This window comes from Dysidea avara, chromosome 9 (assembly GCF_963678975.1).
Source record: "Dysidea avara chromosome 9, odDysAvar1.4, whole genome shotgun sequence".
NCBI classification, from domain to species: Eukaryota; Metazoa; Porifera; class Demospongiae; order Dictyoceratida; family Dysideidae; genus Dysidea; species Dysidea avara.
This window is the reverse complement of record NC_089280.1, coordinates 25,162,293-25,185,749: the sequence shown is the minus strand read 5'-3', so window position 1 is coordinate 25,185,749 and position 23,457 is coordinate 25,162,293. Positions and strand designations below refer to the sequence as shown.

Genomic DNA, 23,457 nt, shown 5'->3' with positions numbered 1-23,457 from the left:
CTAAAAATGTGCTGGGTGTTACCTTAATTAAATACAGTTGGCATGCATTGAATGAACCTCACTAATAGGGCCATGTGGCTAGGGATATATTATGGCCTCAGCAATGGAGCAGTATGTCCCATACACATTAACGTATGCAAGGAAATTTTGATGTCAGAAAAATTTGATGAATCGACAAATTCATATGTTTATAAGCACCTTTAAAAGTACAGGTTTTGTCTACAATTTCTTGATTTTCGTCAATATTTTATTCGTCAAATCTGCTGAAGTGTGAATTCGTCAAATTTTTCTTACATCAAAATTTCCTTGCATACAGTAGCTATGTTCGGAGGTGGCCACTATATCAAAGTAGTCTTATTAAACACATGGCTTCTAAGTGAGGTGTTATGAAGTATAAGCAACTACAGTGGAACCTCTCTAAAAGGACCTCCGTATAAAGGGCACTGGACATTCAGTCTCTTGATAGTGTACAGTTGATAGTGTACAGTTTTAGAATGTCCCTTTACAAGCCTCTACCAATACAATCATACCCCTGAAAACACAACTCCCAATATAGTTTCCACACAGGGATTATTCACCACCAGATCCCCATAATAAAATGTGCCTATTGGAAGCTAAGCATTTTAGATATCTAGATACATAATATTATTTATTTCATCATTGCAGATGGATTTTGTACTTACAACCATAATACCATCTACTTGGAACCAGGGATGACGTCTTTCGTTTGTAATAATTACATACTGAAAACTTCCACAGATGTCCCTGCTCTGAGTCACCAGGTAGGGATGACTGTGCTAGCACAGTAGCCAAAGACTTTGCTTTGTGTGTGTGTGTGCGATATTTATGTGATATGATAGTGTACAGTAGTTGTGTCCACATTAGGTTTTGTGTAACATGTAACCTGTACTGAACTCAAGACTTTTATTACTTAATCATGTTGTAGTTATTAGGTTTTGTATGACATCATTAATGGTTACCACTTGTATATATAGTATCTATTAGTTGTCATGTGGTTGTGTTATCAGTTTTATTTGTTACTATTAAAAGTTATTATTGCATGTGATAAGTCAAGGGACTGGTTAACTAAAGTACTAGAGGGTACATTACACGACCAATCCCCTAATTATATTCCAATATGTTTACAGATTTAGTTTACTACATCAAGTTGCCGGGTGTCAATAGCAGACACTACCATATGACACATACACAGACTATAACTACTGGACCTCAACGAGTCAACCTAATTTATGAACAGGTTACTGCGATCAAGTCTATAATTATGCAGAAGTTACAAATGAAGCAGCTCACACTTCATGTTATATAATAATGCTTACAATTCCCATTAAATATTTCTCTAGGTCTACACAGGAAGTGTCTTGATGATAACCACAAGGTCTGTACATAATATACCGCTTACAGGATATGCATGTTATCTACTGATAATCCAGCTTTCTTTGTACTGCAACTGGTCCTTTCGAGTTGTAGCTTTTTTGTTTTCCCTATAAAGTTTTTGAGCCCAGCTTCATGTACCACACACAGTACATGGTGTCCATTAGCAAGAGCCTTCATACACTTGAAATCATCTTTAACACTTTGCAAGTAACTCAGTTTAGTTTAGTGCTTACTCCATACCCTATGGTCTATGATATAAGTTATGTCCATGTGTAGGTAACATCTTCTGTGTAAGCCGGACCAGAAAGGAATTAAGAACAACAATCGTGTAACCATCAAAATAATAATGTATCTCACAATAATTGTATAAAGAAATGATGTAACTAAAACAACTAAACTTCATCCCTCAGTAAAGTGTACCTAAATACAATTTCATAAATGTACTCTTGGGAGGAGGAGCCGTCTGTCTGCTAGCATCATTACTGCTCACGGCTGTGTCACTTCATCCAGTGGTCATGTATAGGCTATGGAGTAGAGTGTATAATAGAGTAGTGGTCACATGGCAGCATGTTTATAATAATGTGTGAATATCACATGTGCCTTGTGGCGCTTATGATCATGAGCTCCTGATACAGTGAAACCTGAACACATGCATAATCGACATTGTTTCCTAATAAGACTTTGTAAGTTGATGAGCTAACCATCCTGACATTTTTTGAGCTTTAATTGATCTAGTGTGTGGTATTCATAAAATTAGGGTGAGAGATTTCACTGTGCAAGTTGCCCTTTGTAATGTTTTGGCGATAGTCAGACTTACTAAGTGTTACTAAACTGGGAATGGAGTGTAATATTGCCCACTCACTAACTATATTCACACCAATATAATGACCTGTACTATGACCCTGTACTTACCCTATCACCCACATCAACTTCACGATGAATCTGTGTAGTTTACCAGAGTGAAGGTCAGCTAACATCATACTGCGAACAATATATGTACACATACAATAATGTAACTGCATCATAACTGGCAAAGCCGTTTTTCATTACCAGTGCATGCAAACACATGCTGTTACAAACAGCCATACTGTACAACAAAACACTCGAGACACAAAACAGATAATGTGTTTGAAACTGTCAATAGTAATCGACGGTAAAATCCTAATTTTGATGAAATAAAATAGAATACTATAAACTAATTTGCAGTATGTACGTGAAGACAGTTCTGTACAATGGTGACACCACTGAGGATAATACTCCTTATAGATCCACTAGGGAGAAGGAATTTCACTATTTTTACATCACTATTTTTACAAGTAACAATAATGATCAACATGTCATATAGAAGTACTCATGTCAAAGCACATTAAAATTTCACAAATCAAACTCCACAGCTTTCGTGATGTTATTGTTAGGTAACAAATGTATCACATGAGCTGGCTAACATGGATCTTGTGACCTTAATTTCAATACCAACATTCTAAACAATATCTGAGCACTTGCAGTATTTATTTCAGCATTAAAAGTAATTTTCTTTTGGAACATGAGGTTCATGTTTGACGACTTGAATGAAGAACAAAAAGTGTATCGTTCAAGTTGAGTACGTAACTAATCAAATCATTATTTTCTTGTCTTCAGACTAGTTTGTTAATTTACTGAAATTAATTAAGGCTGGCAAAAGTAATTTCTGCCAGACCCTCAACACATTTACTTTCATACATACTGCACTGTATGTGGACTTAGTTCGTAGTCCCTTGTATGTTGTGTTGTAAAGCCTATAATAATAATAATAATGTTCTCAGCACATTAGAGGGTATACTGTATGTACGTATACATGCACACATGAACACCGCTGTTTACATTGCTGATCACCAAAAATTGAAACGATTAGGGCATACGTTCCAAGCAAGAACATGAAGTACAAGTACAATTTAAAGTACCACATATGCTTGTATGTACAAAAAATACAGCACTTGAGTGTGTCTCGAGGCAAATACAGCGCTCGATTTTGCCTCATCTCTTGACATGTCCCCTTATGCTATATTTTCCGTACACACATGTAGCACTGCTTTAACTGTAACACCCACTCACGATATCCTCAAAGCATGCAGCATTTATAGCCCATGTGTTTAAACTCTATTGTAACAAAACTGCAACAACAAAAATACAACATTCAGCTAACCTGTCTATCACTAAAGAACTTATAACCAATTCAATAAATTCCAAATGTAACTTTTAGCATAGATTATAATTATGATATACATACTCCATGCTTTTAGTCACATTAATTTGTAAATACATATGCATGCTTGTAATTAGAAACACAAATGGCTACTGTTCATCACATTGCTTTCTACTACACAATAATATAAGCTGAGTAGTGTACGAATACAAGAGTGCATGAGGTTTGAACTGTACCAGATACTACTCAACTTAATGACAAAGAGAAAAAGGCTTCACATATCACAGAGGCTGCTTAGGGCAATTGGAAGACTTCCAACTACCATTTATGGTTTAGCACCCTCCACAAAGACACATGCAAAAGTTAGAATACTGCAGGTAATTTATCCTCTAACTACTTTGTATCTCCAAATACTCATCTTGTGGCATGTCAATTGGAATCCCCCAGAGTGCGGCATATGTATATAGCTAGCATGATAACATTAAAGTGTGTACGTGCCATTGATGACCTTAAGAATCATTGCCTGCTCTATTGTGCCAAACTCATAGACATTACAACACTTCTTTTACCCAAACCTCTAAGTTGACCACACCTGTAAGCCAAGGCATATTGTGCAAGTTAAACTATGACTTTAATTCCTGTCAAAGCATTCAAATAATGCACCCAGGGTAAAGTACCGTGCAGTACACGTTTCGTACAAAAAAGTAACATACCTCACATCCTGAGAGTTGAGTATATCTTCTCTCTTGTGACCAAGCTTGTGCCTGTGTGTCTCGTCAGTAATATCGATCTTCATAGGCGCACTGTAATCTCTGATTAATTATTTTTATAAAAGCGCCTGAGGCGCTTATGGACTCAACATGGGTGAACAAAACGATAGCCTCGTAGTTTCTTGGCCGCGCGCCTCACTACCGTGAGTCTTGATATGTATTCACTGAAATTGCAGGTAGCTAAGCATTTGTATAGTTAGCTATTTTGTGTAATACCGTATAGCGGGAAATTTTCGAAAGGTTAAATTTTCGAAAAAGAGTGCTTGATTGGAAATTCGAAAAAATATTTTCGAAACAATTCCTCTTTAATTTACCGCGCCGCACAGTAGATAATTAATTCACGGAGGAAACTAACAGTGCATGGTTGCGTTCATCACATACATAGCTGCTTTGATTGTTCAGTATAGCTAGATAAACGCCCAATCTAGCTTTGGTAGAATCTCGTCTAGCTACCCTAGAGTCTTCCTTAATTCGTAGGTTGAACCATGTTGCTTGGCGGACTTCGCATCAGAGGACTGCGGATCGAGCCATAGCTACGTACATGGCGTTTTTCAGCCCATATATAGATGTTTGCTGATAATTATAGTCTTTCCTAGTAATTTCTGGTCTCTCGAGTTCTTATAGGCTTCAAGACTCGTGGCGTCATTCGTGCTCACTCATATGCGCGCGCATGCATGGTATCTAGCTATAGCTATATGGCTAGCTACTTGTTTGTGCCCCAGTGCCTAGCTATAGACTAATACATTAGGCCTATAGCTATTAAACTGATATTAGTAGAAACTATGCATGCGTGCACTCGCAAAAATCATTCATATGTATACCTAACCATACTTTCTTTGATTGTCATTTCAAAGCAGGGATGTACTATTTTCGAAAAAATATTTTCGAAAACACATTGTTATTTTCGAATTTTTCGAATATTTAACCTTTCGAAAATTTCCCGCTATACGGTACAATCAGCACACTTGTTCAATGACAGCCATAGAAAATTTTAGGGGGCTAAACCATAATCTTTTTTCACAGGGGCTATAACCCCCCTTCCTTGCCAGGGGCGGATCCAGGGGGGGGCTTTGGGGGTTGAAGCCCCCCCCCCCCCCCCCCCCCCTTCACTTTTAGGCTTTACTTGATCAATATACTGAGTATTATAATGAAATTTTGTCTTAGCATAATTATATGATCACTAATAATACAAATACTCATAAAACCACCTTATAAACATCTTTCCAAGGTATTATCAGTGGATTTATGCTAAAGTTTATGCAACAAGGACCCGGATCAGCATTGGAGGTGTACAAGATCGAGATACTCTAATAGAGCAGTCAGCTAACTACTCTAATAAAACATTCACTGGAAGCATATAGTTACTTCTGTTATGGATTTTTTCTTGCACCTATACATACACTGAAGTGCATTGGTTTGTTTAAAGGGCTTCATTCATCTACTTGTGTAGTTAATATGTATGGCAATACTTAATTCAGGTACACAATTTCCATTGAAAAGGCTCTCAGATTCAATCTTGTATTGTTCAAATTTCAAAATTTTCCACTTTCAGCATTATTATTCTAACATGCACCTATTCAGTGTTGTGCAATTGTGAGATGGTGCATCATGTACTTGATTGTCTGTACCTACCCAAACTTTTCCATTAACAAAATGCTTCAGAGAGCCATACCTATAATCTAAAGGCAGTATATAAAATATCTACAGGCAGAAAATATTATGAATTTTATGTGGAAATGTCTCCAAATTGCAGTATTTTAGCATCTATTTTTCAAAATTTCCTGTGGGGGCATGCCCCCAGACCCCCCTAGTTCCAGCATGCGAACTAGTTCCAGCATGCTTTGCACACCTCTACCCAAGAGATTAGTACCTTGAGTTAGCCCCCCCCTTTTATAAATCCTAGATCCGCCCCTGCTTGCATCCCCCTCTCCACCGCCCCAGACTCTAAATTTTAAGTTCCTGGATCTTATCTGTTAATCTGTTCATAGTTTTTCAGTGGTTAAAGTAGAGATTTCATATCAATGTATACACCACCTACATAATAAGTGATTATTATCAAGCCAAGGTTGTACATCACTATTTTATTTGAATGACAGTATATTTACACCAAGTACTCACTAGTAACTTGTATGGTGGTGTCAGTATAGTAGTACTGCATATGTTTTTCTCTTTCTAAATTCAAAAAAATAGTATTTTATACATATGTGTATATGCATTTATTTGTGAGTCTTTGTGTTATTGTCATTTCTTGTTGTATTGTAATTCAGAACCAGTATGAATATGTGGTTGTCAACATGAGGACGTGTACAAGGTTAGTCGCAATGGTTTATCAATGTATGTTGTGTACATACAGGTAGTCTGATCTACACTTTGCTGATGAATAGCTCTATTCAAGGTTAGCTCAGCCAGCTAGGAAATTATACGGATAAATTTTTATGTAAAAGTCTTTGGGGGTGCTGTAACAGAAATGGTCAAGTGTGACTTATACTAGTTGGCAGAGAACAGTGTTGACTGTCACAGTACTCAGAATGCATTATAACAGTAATAATCTGCATGTGGTCATTCTCAGTTGTCTAAGAATCCACCAGAAGTAGGTCTAAAATACAAATATTTACTCATCCAGACCCTTCTAGATGCTGTGTGCTTATGTACACAGAAAGTACATAGATCTTTACAACATTATCGCCCTCTTACTCTCATAAACCTTATTTGTCATTTCCTAGATGAACTTGATGAAGGCCTGCTGATGTATACAAATCCACTCAGACATAATAATTGAATTTTATGAATTGCAAAGAGGGGTACAGGGGGCACATTCCCTTCCCCCCTTTCAAAAACTCTATACACAAGATCAAGATACTTTAATAGAGCAGTCAGTCAAATACTCTAATAGAGCAGTCACCGCATGTAAGAATCCTCCACTGTGTATGAAAACTTACATCTGCAGCATCAACCCATAGGTACACATAGCTATATGTAACCTGCTAGGATATTTTTTGCAAGTTAAATTGGCCCTTTGTAGCTATGTCATTGTCATTTACCTTAGGCTCATAGCTGAACTTATGACAATCACTGATACCTACATGCAGCTCATGGACCACTTAGAAAGTATGATTTACTTCACTTTGATTTGCTATATACGTATGATCAAGATAATTTTGTGCACAAAACTATTCCCTACTTTTAAATTTCAGTACTGAAATATGTAAAATACCTATAGCTTTTAGGGGATTGTGCCCCCAGACCCCTTGCTTTATATAGCTACCTACGGTGCACCTCCCTTGTCATCCACCCCTGCTGTAGTCATGTGGTTTAGTTACAGTGTGTGTGGCAGTGAGTATTCATTGTACACTCATTGTGAAGGTGGATAAGAGGTTGATTGATATTGGTTTAAAAGATTTGCTATATTATAGGGTTATATATTGTGCTGAGGTAGAAAATTCACTGGTATGATGCTAGGAAAATAGAAATCTGGAAGTGAAGCTAGTTAAATTAAGTTGGTTAGGATCTCTCTCAAATTAGGAGATGATACCTTGATAATAAAATAATAGTTTCACAGCTTCATGCAATAAATAAATCAGATCAGACCTTGTGACTAGTAAATGGTTGCTTAAATAAGATATGCTGTAATTCATACAAATTAAAATCAATATAGATAAATACCATCTCTTTGTGATAAAGTGTTATAATATGGTACATCGTAATTGTAATATTTAAACTTTTCAGTACTACCAGCAGGGATCCAATCACTAGGGTTTGCAATTTAGTGTGTTTGTGTCTTTCTTCAGATATGATCCAGTGGGTGTGGCAAGAGCGTTGTGCCCTGGGATGACTACTGATTCATTCTGGACATATTTTTCTGGGTACACCTTGTGGAGTTCCTGGACATACTGTACCTAGTAAAGATGTGAGGTAGCTGCATATAGAATTTATGTCTTTCCCCTTTATGAGTGTACTCACAAACAGGACGATGATTTGCACAAGTGGACATTTATTGTTAATTGAGATTTATTTTTAGAATTGTAATGTCTCATTTTATTTTGTTGAGAGCATTAGGATAGCTACGTATATGTAAATCATTTGTAAGCAAAAATAATATTTTGGAGGTGAAATAGCTATAGTTGTACACATGTGTGCATAGTTTTGTGAAACACAATATATTATTAGCTATACTGTGTGATTTCATTGTTTGTACTAATTATTAAAGTACATCTTATTATCACAATCCTACATCAGAGAATTCATAAATTTGTATACCTTCCATAGTGACTTCTTGTACTGTTCATTGCTTGTAATGCCATGTAATAAGTTGGTCTACAGCTGAAAAAAAATCAAACATGCTACATCACTTTTCAGTAATTAATAGTTGTGGACTTGTGGTATATGTTCAGTTGTAAATTTGTTGATTGCACTATTCTTTTCTTTATGCAGTCAAATTACTATATGTTACAAAAAAGTACACACAAAAGTATAGGGAATTTTAAATTTGATTAGGAATCATCATACAGTATGAATCAGGGCCGCCCAGAGAAATTAAGGGGCCCAGGGCAAAGAGTTAAAGTGGGGCCCTTGACCCAAGTTGTAAGGTGAAGACCAAAAAAAAAAAAAAAAAAAAAAAAGGACACAACCTGCTGGAAATGACAATAACTACCCATCACCAACCATATCTCCTTATCTATAAGCTTGCTACACTGCTCCCTGAAGAATACTGTGACTGCTCTATTAGAGTATTTAGATCTGACTGCTCTATTAGAGTATATCGATCTTTTAAACAGGTATTCAGGGGGCCCTTCATGGGGCCTCCTGGGGCCCCTTTCAGGCTGGGGCCCGGGGCAAAATGCCCCAGTTGTCCCCCCCTGTGGGCGGCCCCGAGTATGATAGTACTGTATATAGGGATCATAAAGGTTTGGGCTTTTCTAACCAAAAATATCATCCTAAAACCAGCCTCACAATACTTTCTTGGAACCTTGGCAGTATTGGTTAGGTATAACACCCTAAAGCGCCTTCAGTATGAACTGAAACACTTCCAAAAAGTTGCTATGAAATGTAAGAAAAATATTTGGTGGAATTTTCTACTGCCTGACTGCATAAGACAAGTGTAGGGCTTGATTTTTCACTATTTGTCATCCATCACTTCAACCCAACAGACTGCGGTATGTATGTATAGTACATGCTTCATGGAATTACCTGTGTCCTTTATCTTTGCTGACAGCAAAAGGTGTTGGTTCACAGTAGTGCCATGTGATGGCTTCTCCATGTTTGATAATCATACAGAAAGCTTCCATATTATTTTGTGGTCACAACATGTGCTGAGCTAACTATGACTTAATTGATATTCCTGCTAACTACATGGTGTGGTAACCAATGTAAATGAAATGTGCAAGAAAAAGTACAGTAAGTTATATTAGAAATTGTACTAATGGGCTGTGGGAGTTGAGTCCCTCTAAGTGCTAGTCAACAAAAGCAATTCACAAGTTGCTTAAGTGCTAATTAACCATACTTGTGAATACCATTATTATGTCAATGCTTGTTTGGCTGCACAGCAGAAGTTACCATATGGTGCACTGATGAGATAATAATAATAAAGGAACATGGTGGAGACAGAGAGGCATGACACACATCACACCACCTAAAATGACAAGCTAAAAGACTATCAGCTCACACTTGGAAAGTTTGATGGTAGACTGATTATTTTAGCTTATCAACCAACTGTCATCAAGTAACTAAATATGCTAATAATCTTGCATGGCTAAACTAAGATCACATGCCTAATTAACTATCAGTCTTATAGAGTCCCAACATGGACTGACATCTGTTACAGTTTCATTGATGATAGCAATAGAAATGAAGTGGGAGGCAGCTATTGTACACCTAGAAGAACCATCACATGCATAGCGCTATGATGCAACAATCTGTAGGCACAAAGATTGGCTAAGACATAGCTATGCCGGGATTCATCACTTTTTTTTTTGAAAAGAAATACACATGACAGCAAATGCTACAATTAGAATCTACAAAACAAACTATATAACCGCAACGAATAAAATACAACTAGCTAAGGGGAAAGGGGAGAAAGAAAAACTACAGGGAAAGGGGAAATTCATCATCTATCACCACCTTGCAGAGCCCAACACCTTAAAATCATTTGAGCATTATTCGTCCATAAACAAACAGAAAGTTCTTGAAATAAATTTTTTCTGACCACTTTCGGTGAAATGCCACTACAAGTGGTGGTATGATCAGCAATAGAATGAACCGACAAAGCAAAAGGTGTCTATATCCCAAAACTTTCCACGACTAGTGGAATGAAATCACCTCCTGCCTTCTCCACAATAGCAAGGTGCTTTGCATCCTTAGCCACCTCTCCAGCTGCAGCAGCCACCCCAGCAGAGAAAGCAGGGGAAGAAATATGAGCAGGCTGAGCAGTGCTGCAGACAGAGACATTGAAATAGGCAGGATGACCAAGTTGATAGCTAATCAGGATGGAAAATGTCTCCTGGACGTGAACTGTCATCAAAAGAGGCACGTTGCTCTTTAAGAATTCCTGGATGGTCTTGTAATAAGGTGTGATGAAGGATATTAAGTTAACTCAAGCATCATGGCGACTGATTTGCATAGGAACATGAGAACAGCTTAAAAGATGGTCACCAAAGCAATCTATAGAAGAGAGGCATGTGCACAATGGGGAATTGGGAAACAGAGAAACTCCAAGACATAATATGGAGTGCATGGCATTATCGTACACTACGTAGTACGCCGGTACTGTTTTAGTCTATGTCGTTCTCCTAGGTTTGCCATATATGGCATTTATAGTGCATCAATAGAAAACATATCAGTACAAGCTAAACAGAAACGTTAGTGTGCGGAAGTTTTACGGGAATTAGCGGCTATATACCCGTGGTACCACAACTCGACTCGAGACACGACTACAGTATAATTTCTCTAGTAACTCCGCGGACTTGTCCCTGCTCTTGAGGCAAATAGGTGAGCTTTTATGTGTGCTAGCTAGCTAATAATTACTGTGTTTGGGAGTGGATGTAAATTGGTGTTAACTATATCTAACATGGGTTCCCCTTGTAGCCGCTATGACCGCGCAATGTAAGCCACACTGAACATTTACAGGTTTTAACTACCTAGCGCGTAACTATACCTAAACAGTGGACGTTCATAAACCCGACAAGTGGAGCTTGAGAGAGATTAGAGAATTCCATCTTGCAATATTGCCATACATGGTAATCAGATACTTCTCAGTTAGCTACCATTTCCTGTTCCTTTTATATACAACTACCAAAACAACAAAAAACTGGTAATTTATCCTGTGCAGTAAAATGTTATTTAATTAGGGTAATTAGCCATTTAGAATTGATGAAATGATTAGAAGGGGGAACTAGCTACAATTCAAAGAACTGCTATTCAGCAGTGCCCTTTACAAAGTAGTCATATGAATACACAATAAGATACTAGCCAAACTGAAAATTACAAAACAGACAAGTATATACACAGCACAATAATTAATAGCAACATAGTCTATTAATGAAGCTTTAAAATTCAAAAGATGACCAATAATGCACAAGTTAGGGGGTAAATTGTTCCATTAATTACTCTGTGAGAGAAAAAAACTTCCCAATTGATCAACGGATTTGTGGCACATACAAAAGATATACCATAAGCATAGAAAGTTTCGTGGTGCATAAATTTTCATGGGTTTTGTGGTTTGCAGCTAATCCACGAAAATTAATCCACATAAAGCTGATCCACAAAAATTTAGAAACTCACGTCTCAGCTTGCCACCAATACACTTTCCTTATAGCTACTATTAACGCGCATTACTATTTCTATGCATGCTAGTAATGCACTATGTATGACCTGATGACAACACGTATGTGCACCTGTTCACCACGTGAATAGATACTGCAGACAAGATTCTTTTGTGGTGAATCAACCCCACAAAATGGTTTGCTTAGTCCCAGATAAGTATGCTAGGGTAAATGGAGTAGCCAAAGCTGTTAAGCTGTGAACCTTAAACATGACCTTAAAGCATGAAATTTGCTCCCCGCAGCTCCTCGAAAAAATAAATTGGCTCGTCAAGATTAAACCACAAAAATTTTACCCACAAAATTTAATATGCTTACGGTACTTAATTTGTCCACTACACCCTGTATATGCTTCGTAGGCCAGTATCTCCAATATGGTGATGTAAAACTTTAAACACTTGCACAACAGTATGAAAACAATGTTAGTTTGGCAAAAGAAGAACAATGCAGAAAAAAATTAGAATGTATTCTTTCCAGTACTTTGAGAGGAATGAAGATAATAGTTGTCCAAACAGCATTGCAATAGAAAAATGAATGGTGCTAAGCATACAACTTGTATCTGACTCTCTTCAAAACATAAAATTTCCAGGTCAAATTCTGGTCTATAATCACTCCAAGATAGTGAGTGCTAGCTAGAGTGCTAGTCACAAAAGCAAGAACCCTTCCATTAATTAAAACAGACACACAACAATCTCACAACTTCTGCCAGGTTGAGACTTGTGGCACACCAACTCCAATGGAACCCCATTTAGATAGGAGCCACCATGTATACTTGACATAGTGCCAGAGTTTTTGATAAATATTTCAACTTTGAGCCAAACTGGCATCTACTGCTCCACCAGTAGTATACCACTGGGCCAATCAGCTTATGTTTGATGTGTATTAGTCACAAAGCTGTACTAGTGCTGAGAAAATTGGAGCAAAATCCATGAGTTGTGTGAGTCATTTTGTGTTTACATTGGGCCAATGGAGTGCCATATTGCCTTATCAAATACCCTGCACAGTGCAACCGCTTGGATAGCTAACTCTGAAACCGAGCATGGGCACAATTCACAACTCCATAGTGAACCAACTTGTCTAGTCAAAGGCTTTTGCAAGTCTAGAAAACCAACCACAACACATTACCTTATGTGCATCAATGGCTTTAATAATTTACACCCGGAATCAACAACACACAACAAAGCATCTCGAATTGAATGGCATGAACGTAGCCCAGATTGGTAGGGTAAAAACAAGTCACACTTTAAGAACTGCGAAACTAGTTGATTGTGAATTACATGCTCCTGAAAAGTATGGAAGAACTGAAATTGGACTAAAGTTAGACAAAGTTAAACTTCTGAATTGAGGTAACAATAGCACTTTTCCAGAAATATACTATGGTTAATGTTTTTATTCAGTAAATATATATAATATTATAAAGAACTTTGCGTGGGAGGATCAAAGCAAAAAAGTGTTCTATATTTGCCATACAAGCACAAATGTTCTATATTGGGCAGATATAGAACACTTTATAGACCCACAGTTCTATATCAGGTAGTTATAGAACTGCCAGGCCTTTTTGCAGGCTGATAGCCTGCTTTGAGTGAGTGATTACTCACTCTTGGCCAGTACAACCAATCAACCAAGCCAGTCTAGGCTGATAGCCTGTACTGCGCTAGCTGACCAGCCAGCCCAACCAGTAGGAGGAGAATCACTGGATTTAACTTATAGACACACTTGAAGATTTCGATGATGGTTGCTTGTGGTCAGCAGCATTGAACATTCTTACTACGTTTTGTTCGCATTAATGGACAAGTCCTACAAATATCATGGAAATATGTTCATTAAAGTACCACAATCGAAAACTTTTAGTCATTGAGAAGATAGACTAGACTCACAAAACGACTAATGAAGGTGCAGCACAGTGCAATACAGGTAAAACACAGGTGCAATGCCTATTGTACTGATGATAACACTACTCTGTGAGTTTCTAATTATTTCGTGTGTCTTGTGTGTATCTCAAGTTGACAGTTCTCTATGCCAGATAAAGCACTGCCTTCGCTCATGCTGTACATGAAATATAGCACTCAAAGAGTGGTCTTTAGTGTTGTTCTAGTATACTTTTACTAATACTTACTTTTGGAAAAGTATAGCCATATTTCTGTTAGTATTACTTACTAATGCTATACCACATATTAGATAATTTACTAAAGAGATACTCAGTACTTAAGTATAGGGATGGTTAGATACTAAATACTTACTATTTACTTACAGTTTTTACACCAAAATTTAGTAAGTATTGTCATTCATTTTTTCAGTATTTCAGCTGAGTTCTTACATTATTTACAGTATAGCTGTAACTTTTCAAGATTTCTTTCCAATGTACAAGTAGGCAAGCCTTAGAACGTTCTTTGTGCTTAGTTTTCAATAAACACTTTGCCTAGAAATTTAGAAAGGGGGTTTCCGGTTCTACTAAACTTCAGCCTAACTGTGAGTCGAAGACCAAAAAAGGAAAGGTCACTACGTACCTGCTAATAAACGTTGTAATTGTAATTTCAAAGTAAAGTATGAAGTGTTGCCAGTAGAAAAGTCTTTGTATAATACAATATCAAGAGTAAATAATAGACTTGACAATATGTATAACTCGTGGCGATTTTATCACACACACACACACACACACACACACACACACACACACACACACACACACACACACACACGCACACACACACACGCACACACACACACACACACGCACGCACGCATACACACACACGCACGCACGCACACACACACAATGAATTGTAAATAAATTTGGGGTGCACATAATTTTCAAAGGGGTTTCGATGGAAATCAATGCAACGCCTGTATCCACCACTGCTTTGCTCATGCTGTCTGGTCTATCAGTATTGAAGTTAGTGTACAGTATATAATTTTAGTGGTAACTGCAACTGTTGGAGTACATTGTAACTGTTAAGAATTTGGGAGTAAACATATCAGTGTAACCATTGAAGAGCATAGAATGGATCAGTTAAGATTACTGGGTTGGGAAACTGAAGCATTAGCTCCTTAACAGCCTGATATTTTAGCAGTACCAGTCTCAACTGCCCCAAAGAACACATTTTATCAACTAGTGGGGATGCTAACAGTGAAAGGAGAATCAGATTAATGCAGAATAATTTAGAAAGAAATATTTGTTCTAAGAACTCTGTAGATAACTGTTATTAACTGGTTAGATATAGTTATGTTATGTACTAACTAGCTACTTACTAAAACTTTTGGTAAACTATACTTTACCAAATCAAACTTTTGGTAGTAAATACTTTAAAATACTTACTTTTGAAAATTTACATACCAAAAGTATTATTAGTACTTTACTATCATTGAAAGTTAAGGTCAAATACTAATACCAATACTATACTAACAGAATTCATAATACTGGAACAACACTAGTGGTCTTGAGATGAAATATAGCACTCGGCTTCACCTCGTGCTATATTTGTCTCTCGCCCACTCTTTCGTGCTATATTTCCTATATAGCACTCACAGCAGTGCTTTATGTGTCACATATGAAGTATAGGGTCCACTAGTATATCTTCAGGTGTAGGTGATCTCCCTTGTTTCACTACTTGTTATATCTATGATCCATAATCAAACTTTAAATACTAGTGCCATTCTTTCTTTTAATGTGGTATGCGTGGGTTTTCCAGTCATAATAATGTTACAAAAAAGTAAACAAACAAGCATAAGGAAAATTGGGTAGAGCTAATGTTTTCATCTGCACAAGTTGACTCAGAAGTGAAGTGACAATTATGCTTTGCTTTCAGTTCAGCCTGTTACACAGCATTACAAATGAAGAACAGCAGGAGAAGTGCCTCTGCAATTAATCCAGTCATCACATAAAATACAAACAATTTTTGCACCCCAACTTTCAATACTGACTCTAAAGTGAAGTGGCCATTATGCCTTGCTTTCAGCTATGTTCAGCTCATTACACAGCATTGCAAAACGAAGAACAGTAGGAGAAGCACTTCTGCAATCAATCCAGTCACCATGGACAATATAGACAATTCTTATTTACAAACGTATGTAGGGAAGCCATCACATGCTATGCAAAAGGTATGTAAAGGTGAACTCAAGAAGTGCAGTTTGGGAAAATGTAACAAACACTATAGACATGGAAAAGAAGCAATTTTTGTTTCACCCATGTGGTATGGGAATAACTTGAAAATTGATCTGTGTATTGTATCTCAAACCTTAGTTACCAGGCAAAACCAAAGTTATATACAACGGAGGATCTAAATACTCTAATAGAACAGTCATGCAGAAGCAAAGAGGGTACACCAGGAACGTTACCAATGATTTGAACCTAAGATATAGTACCTCCTCAGCATTGCTGCACATGCATAGCTTTATTTGACACTATCCATGTAACATGCGTGCCAAAAGTGTAGCAAGAAAAATTTGCACTTGAGGCACACACAATTGCTGTACCATAAGCGAATTAAATTTTGTAGGTAAAAGTTTTGTGGTTTTGAAAAAAAGAATTTGCAAGTGTATTAAATTTCGTGGATGCAAAATTTCGTGATTTAATCTTGATGGGGAGAAATTCAACGGTTTAGAGTTTGATAGCTTATCTCACCTCAATGCTAATGTTGTGATTGTAGGACTGAACTTTGTGGTATGAAGGGGGCAGGTGTACACTAACAAATTGATATTTCAGAGAATCAGCTAAGTGCAACACATGATCCCCGCGTGGTCTCATGATGGATAGTGAGGAAACAAAGCATATTTCACATCACAGAGGAATCTTGCCTGCAAGAGTCAGAGGTAGAAACCAGTCACAGATACTTGGAAGTTGAAGAAAGCAGTCACATGATCTACTAACTGATGCCATATTCACATTGCTTATTACTGTGCAAGTGTGCTTTAATAGGATTATAAGGAAGGTGTGTTGTGATGACTACTGCTCTCAGGTTTACTCAAGGTGCTACATGAGTTTCAGGCAGATTAATTTTTGTGAATCAGGTTCATACCATGATAATCTCAAACTTTTATACACCACGAAATTTTCTACATGTATGGCATTAGCGTACGACAATCTTTTGTCATATAAAATTCCATTCTTTTCAAGTTAGGAAACTGCCTTATTTGCCTAAGTAGTAGCTGTGTTACTGCACATGTTGTTTAAGAACCTCAGTTATCCAAACCCCACTTATCCAGATTCTCAGTTAACTGAAGTACGGAAATGCCTGCTCTATTGGAGTAATGACTGTTCTATTGGGTAGTTAATGATACAGAAATTTTTAAAAATGTTCTTTATGCTGTTATTCATACAGATCTTTTCAGACTTATGGACCACCCCTGGTCCCAAGGGGTTCGTATAGCTTAGGTTCCATTGTATGTTCCATTGTATGTATAATTATGGTATGTATGGAAAAGCAACATGGCTGGTTAAATTATAGGCATTGTGATATCCACAAGCTCATTTTGAATGTTGTTATAAATGTGAATGGTATTTAGTGGGTGGACATGTTATCAAAGTGCGCCCTCCCATGTGGCCACCTACCATGCAGGTGACAATGTAATGGTGATAAAAAATTGGGTTACAATTGGTACTATTTAAGTACTACATACTGCTATTGCAAAGGATTAGGCCTGAGTCAAATATGCCAGCATTATAAAAAGCCTAATAGGCTGGAATGCTATGCCAGCATAATGCTAGCATATTAGGTGGTTATTCCAAACTATGGAACTTACTTCCATGAAAATAAATCAATACTCCCTAATAGAGCAGTCAGTGGAAGCTGCAAACTGCAAAAAAGCACTCAAATGTATTGTACATTCTCCAATAGAACAGTCACTTTGTAGTGAAATACTCTAATAGAGCATTCACTGATTAAAATGTTTCAAGATAATTGTAAGAAATGTTGCCAACCTAAGAGTATAATGCAAACATAATGGGAACACTGAAGAGCATAACAGGTGAAAATTTAGGGAAATTTCTGAAAGAATTTTGGGCAAAATTTTGAGCATTTTTGACTCAGGCCTACAAAGGTAGTGCCTTTAACTATTTGAATGGTACATATAGTAATGCAATGTTCACAATAGACAGTAGTATCACAATAGTAGAAATTCAATATGAACAACTTAGCATACTATCTCCTTTCTGTGAATTTTACATGTTTTGATATTAACCATACAGTACAGTGGTACTGTATATTTCACGAAAGGTTTGGGCTTATCTGGTCAAAAGTATCATCCTAAATGCTTCATGGTACCTTGGCAGTATAGCCCAAAAGTGCTTTCAGTATGACCTAAAACGCTTCCAGAAAGTTGCTATGAAATTAAAAAAAAGTAGTGGAATTTTCTGCTGCTTGACTGACTGACGATTGACTGACTGGCTAGTGCCTTCAGACAAGTGTAACTTGATATGGCTAAGGCTATAGATGTTTTCACTGTTCGATGTCGCTTCATCCTGAGATGTGCTTTTTGGCATGTCACAGTACATACAATGCATGCAACATGGACCAGTGTTGGAGGGTAACATGTTACTAATGTCATGCATTATGTAATGATATCAAGACACACGGTAGTGTGTCATGCGGCCCAAGTAGCCGGCGCGCCACACCGTGAGTATATTTACAGGAAGAAAGTAAACGCGATTTTCACACCTTTGTAGCTCCGTGATTCCTTATCCTATTAAAACCAAAGTTGCTACAGAAATGCCGGTGAGGTAGGGGAGTCCACATACCAAATTTGAAGAAAATCACTCCAGCCATTTCCGAGATACGAGCGGCCAAAGTTTGGGTTTTTTTTCTTCGTTTTTTTCTTCTACTTCTTCTTTTCGCACACTTTGCAAAATCCGCAATAAAACACGAATGCGTGCTTGGATCGGGCTGAAATTTGGCTCACTTAAAGGGCTCATTAAGGCAAATCTCAGTACCAAGTTTGGTAGGAATCCGATGAACATTCACGGAGTTATGACCGATTATCTGCGTAAAATAAGGTCGAAGGTCTGTCACGCCTACAGGGTAAACCGCTTGAAGGAATGAGCTGAAAATTGCTATGTAGATGGAGTAACTATCGTAGGAGTGCCTTTTTGTGGTTTGAAAGGAATCCAGTTAAAGGCCATCGAGATATGACACAAAACCCAACCTATGTCACAATTACGCGATCGACTTTTATGAATAAAAAAACTATTAGTTTTCACGCCTACCAGGCAAACCGCTTAGAACAGTGAGCTGAAAATCGGTGTGTAGCTGGAATAATTATCATAGAAAGTCCTTGCAGTAGTACAGAAGAATCGGATTACAAACCACTGAGTTATGATTCCAAAGCCAACTACGTGTAGCATATGCGAGATCGAGATACTCTAATAGAACAGTCACCCTAATAAAGCATTCAGCTACGTTTGTAACTTACTCCATTATAGAATTTCTTTGGCATTGCAAGTTATTCTGTAGGGAGTTCAGCTACAAACAGTTAATCTTATAGACAATTCAGCTACAAGCAAGTCATCCTGTAGAGAGTTCAGCTACAAATATGTTGCTGTAGAGATTCAGAACATTATAAGTAGGGACCCGCCGATTATGCTGGCATAATTATGAGCATAATAGGTGTCTGAAAGCATTGAGCATAATGCTAGCATAATAGGTAGAATATTTGTGTAATAGTTTGAATTCTTGCTTATCAAAATAGCTATCACAGAAAGATCGATATACTCTAATAGAACAGTCAGTATCTCTAATAGAACAATCATATAGCAGACTGTTCTATTAGAGTATATCGATCTTTTCTGTGATATGCATTTTGACAAGTAAGTTTGTGCTTCAGCCACTTATTATTTATCCATAAATTGGAAATTATTAGCAGAGCTTGATAACTGAGGCATAAATAATTGGGCATAATTTGAGCATAATAGGTAAGTATTGAGCATAAATTTAAGCATAATAGGTAAATTTTTTAGCAGTGCAGCATAGCATAATAGGTAAAATTATGAGCATAATCGGCGGGTCCCTAATTATAAGTCATACTGAAGAGAATTCAACTATAAACAAGTCACCTTGTAGAGAGTTCAGCTACAACAAGTCACTCTGTAGAGAATTCAGCTACAAACAAGTCACTGCGTAAAGGGTTCAGCTACAAAAAAAGCTACCTAGTAGAGAGTTCATCTAGATCAGCTACAAACAAGTTACTTTATGTAATGTTCAGCTACAAGTAAGTCACTCTGTAGAGAGTTCAGCTACAAACAAGTCACTCTGTAGTACAAACAAGTCACCGTGGAGAGAGAGTTCAGCAACCAATCAAAAAACCACCATGTAAAAGAGTTCAGCTATACAAACAAGATATAACTCTATAGAGAGATCAGGTAGAAACTTAACAGATCACACTGTAGAGAGTTCAGCTAGAAACAAGTCATCCAGACTGAGTAGAGAGATCAACTAGAAAACATCACCTTGTAGAGAGTTCAAATCACCCTGCAGATAGTTCAGCTACAAACAAATCACCCTATAGAGAGATCAGCTAGAAGAAGTCACCTTGTAAAGAGTTTAGCTACAAAGAAACTACCATGTAGAGAATTCAGCTATGAACAGATCATCCTGTTGAGAGTTCAGCTAGAAACAAGTCATCCTGTAGAGAGATCAACTAGAAGAAGTTACCTTGTAGAGAGTTCAGCTACAAAGAAACAACCATGTAGAAAGTTCAACTGCAAACAAATCAAACTGTACAGAGTTCAGCTACAAACAAATCACCCTGTAGAGAGATCAGCTAGAAACAAGTCACCCTGTAGAGAAATCAACTAGAAGAAGTTACCTTGTAGAGAGTTCAGCTGCAAACAAACCATCATGTAGAGACTTCAGCTGCAAACAAATCACCCTGTAGAGAGTTCAGCTACGAAAGGATCACCCTGTAGAGAGTTCAGCTAGAAACAAGTCATCCTGTAGAGAGATCAGCTAGAAGAAGCTACCTTGTAGAGAGTTCAGCTACAAAGAAACCACCATGTAGAGAGTTCAGCTGCAAACAAATCGAATTGTAGAGAGTTTAGCTACCAACAAATCACCATGTACAGAGTTCAGCTAGAAACAAGTTATCCTGTAAAGAGATAAGCTAGAAGAGGTTACCTTGTAGAGTGTTCAGTTATGAACAAACCATCATGTAGAAAGTTCAACTGCAAACGAATCACCCTGCAGAGAGTTCAGCTACGAGAAGATCACCCTATAGAGAGTTCAGCTAGAAGAAGTGACCTTGTAGAGAATTCAGCTGCAAAGAAACCACCATGTAGATAGTTCAGCTGTAAACAAATCATCCTGTAGAGAGTTCAGCTACAAACAGATCACCCGGTAGAGTTCAGCTAGAAACAAGTCACCCTACAGAGAGATCAGCTAGAAACAAGTCATCCTGTAGAGAGACCAGCTAGAACAAGTCACTTTGTATGTAGAAAGTTCAGCTACAAAAAAAAATCACCCTGTAGAGAGGTCAGCTACAAACAAATCTCCCTGTATAGAGATCAGCTAGAAGAAGTTACCTTGTAGAGAGTTCAGCTACAAAGAAACCATCATGTAGAGAGTTCAGCTGCAAACAAATCACCTGTAGAGAGTACAGCTACAAACAAATCACCCTCTAGAAAGATCAGCTAAAAGAAGTCACCCTGTAGAGAGTTCAGTTACAAAGAAACCACCATGTAGAGAGTTCAACTACAAACTAGTGACCTTGTAGAGACATCAGTTACCTTGTAGAGAGTTCAGCTACAAAGAAACCATCATGTAGAGAGTTCAGCTGCAAACAAATCACCTGTAGAGAGTTCAGCTACAAACAAATCTCCCTGTAGAAAGGTCAGCTAGAAGAAGTCACCTTGTAGAGAGTTCAGCTACAAAGAACCATCATGTAGAGAGTTCAGCTGCAAACAAATCACCTGTAGAGAGTTCAGCTACAAACAAATCTCTCTGTAGAGAGATCAGCTAGAAGAAGTTTCGTTCAGCTACAAACAAATCACCCTGTAGAAAGATCAGCTAGAAGATGTTACCTTGTGGAGAGTTCAGCTACAAAGAAACCATCATGTAGTGAGTTCAGCTTCAAACAAATCACCTGTAGAGAGTTCAGCTACAAACAAATCTCTCTGTAGAGAGATCAGATCAGCTAGAAGAAGTTACCTTGTAGAGAGTTCAACTACAAAGAAACCATCATGTAAAGAGTTCAGCTGCAAACAAATCACCTGTAGAGATTTCAGCTACAAACAAATCTCCCTGTAGAAAGGTCAGCTAGAAGAAGTCACCTTGTAGAGACTTCAGCTACAAAGGACCATCATGTAGAGAGTTCAGCTGCAAACAAATCACCTGTATAGAGTTCAGCTACAAACAAATCTCCCTGTAGAGAGATCAGCTAGAAAAAGTTACCTTGTTGATAGTTCAGCTACAAACAAATCACCCTGTAGAAAGATCAGCTAGAAGAAGTTACCTTGTGGAGAGTTCAGCTACAAAGAAACCATCATGTAGAGAGTTCAGCTGCAAACAAATCACCTGTAGAGAGTTCAGCTACAAACAAATCTCCCTGTAGAGAGATCAGCTAGAAGAAATTACCTTGTAGAGAGTTCAGTTACAAAGAAACCACCATGTAGAGAGTTCAGCTGCAAAGAAATCACCCTGTAGAAAATTCAGCCACAAACAAATTGCCCTGTAGAAAGATCAGTTAGAAGAAGTTACCTTGTAGAGAGTTCAGCTACAAAGAAACCATTCTGTAAAGAGCTCAGCTGCAAACAAATCACCTGCACAGAATTCAGCTACAAACAAACCACCCTGTAGAGAGATCAGCTAGAAGAAGTTACTTGTATATTGTTCAGCTACAAACAATTCACCCTGTAGAGAGAGCAGCAAGAAGAAGTCACTTTGTAGAGTGTTCAGTTACAAAGAAACCACCATGGAGATTTCTGTAATAAATATATGTATTATATATATAATTTGTACATTTACTGATAAAATCAGAAATATTTAAAGTACATCTGCTTCATCTTTTCTTCTTCCTGTGGAAAAGAAAAAAAGACAGGTTTAAAAAGTCCCAAAGCCGGCCTATGGCCAGATAGGCCGGCTTTGGGGTATACAAATACAAAAAGAAGTGAAATCTAATCCAAAACAGCCAGCTGTAAAAAAAGTGTGCAGCTTTCAAAAAGGCTATGGTGAAAAAAGATGTGAAATCCAAGGTGGCGGCCAAGAAATGGCTGTGATGGTAGGTTAATGGTAAAAATTTTAATAACGGCAATTTAGATGAATTTTGTGCCAAGACCAAGCGGCACAAAAATTCACCTGAATTGTTGTTATTA

The 23,457-nt window shown here is 37.5% G+C and overlaps 1 protein-coding gene and 1 long non-coding RNA gene across 4 annotated transcripts in view; one reads left to right on the top strand and one right to left on the bottom strand.

The window, feature by feature from the left end:
• The window catches only part of LOC136267367 (class II receptor tyrosine kinase-like), a 107,553-nt gene that overhangs the window by 63,606 nt on the left and 20,490 nt on the right, over positions 1–23,457 (top strand). The window contains exon 1 of one of the 2 annotated variants that reach the window (XM_066062484.1): positions 11,216–11,331. The exons of the other annotated variant lie outside the window; for it this stretch is intronic. The gene's annotated coding sequence lies outside the window, so the exon portion shown is untranslated. Of the gene's footprint in view, positions 1–11,215; positions 11,332–23,457 lie in introns of those variants that run through there. 2 annotated transcript variants of the gene reach the window in all.
• Positions 1,725–4,390, bottom strand: LOC136266527 (uncharacterized). Of its 2 annotated transcripts, none has more exons than XR_010706153.1 (3): positions 4,291–4,390; positions 2,308–2,376; positions 1,725–1,919 (listed from the first exon to the last, which is right to left on the bottom strand). It is a non-coding gene; the product is annotated as an uncharacterized lncRNA (long non-coding RNA). The 2 variants fall into 2 exon arrangements; XR_010706154.1 differs by having other exon boundaries at positions 2,320–2,376.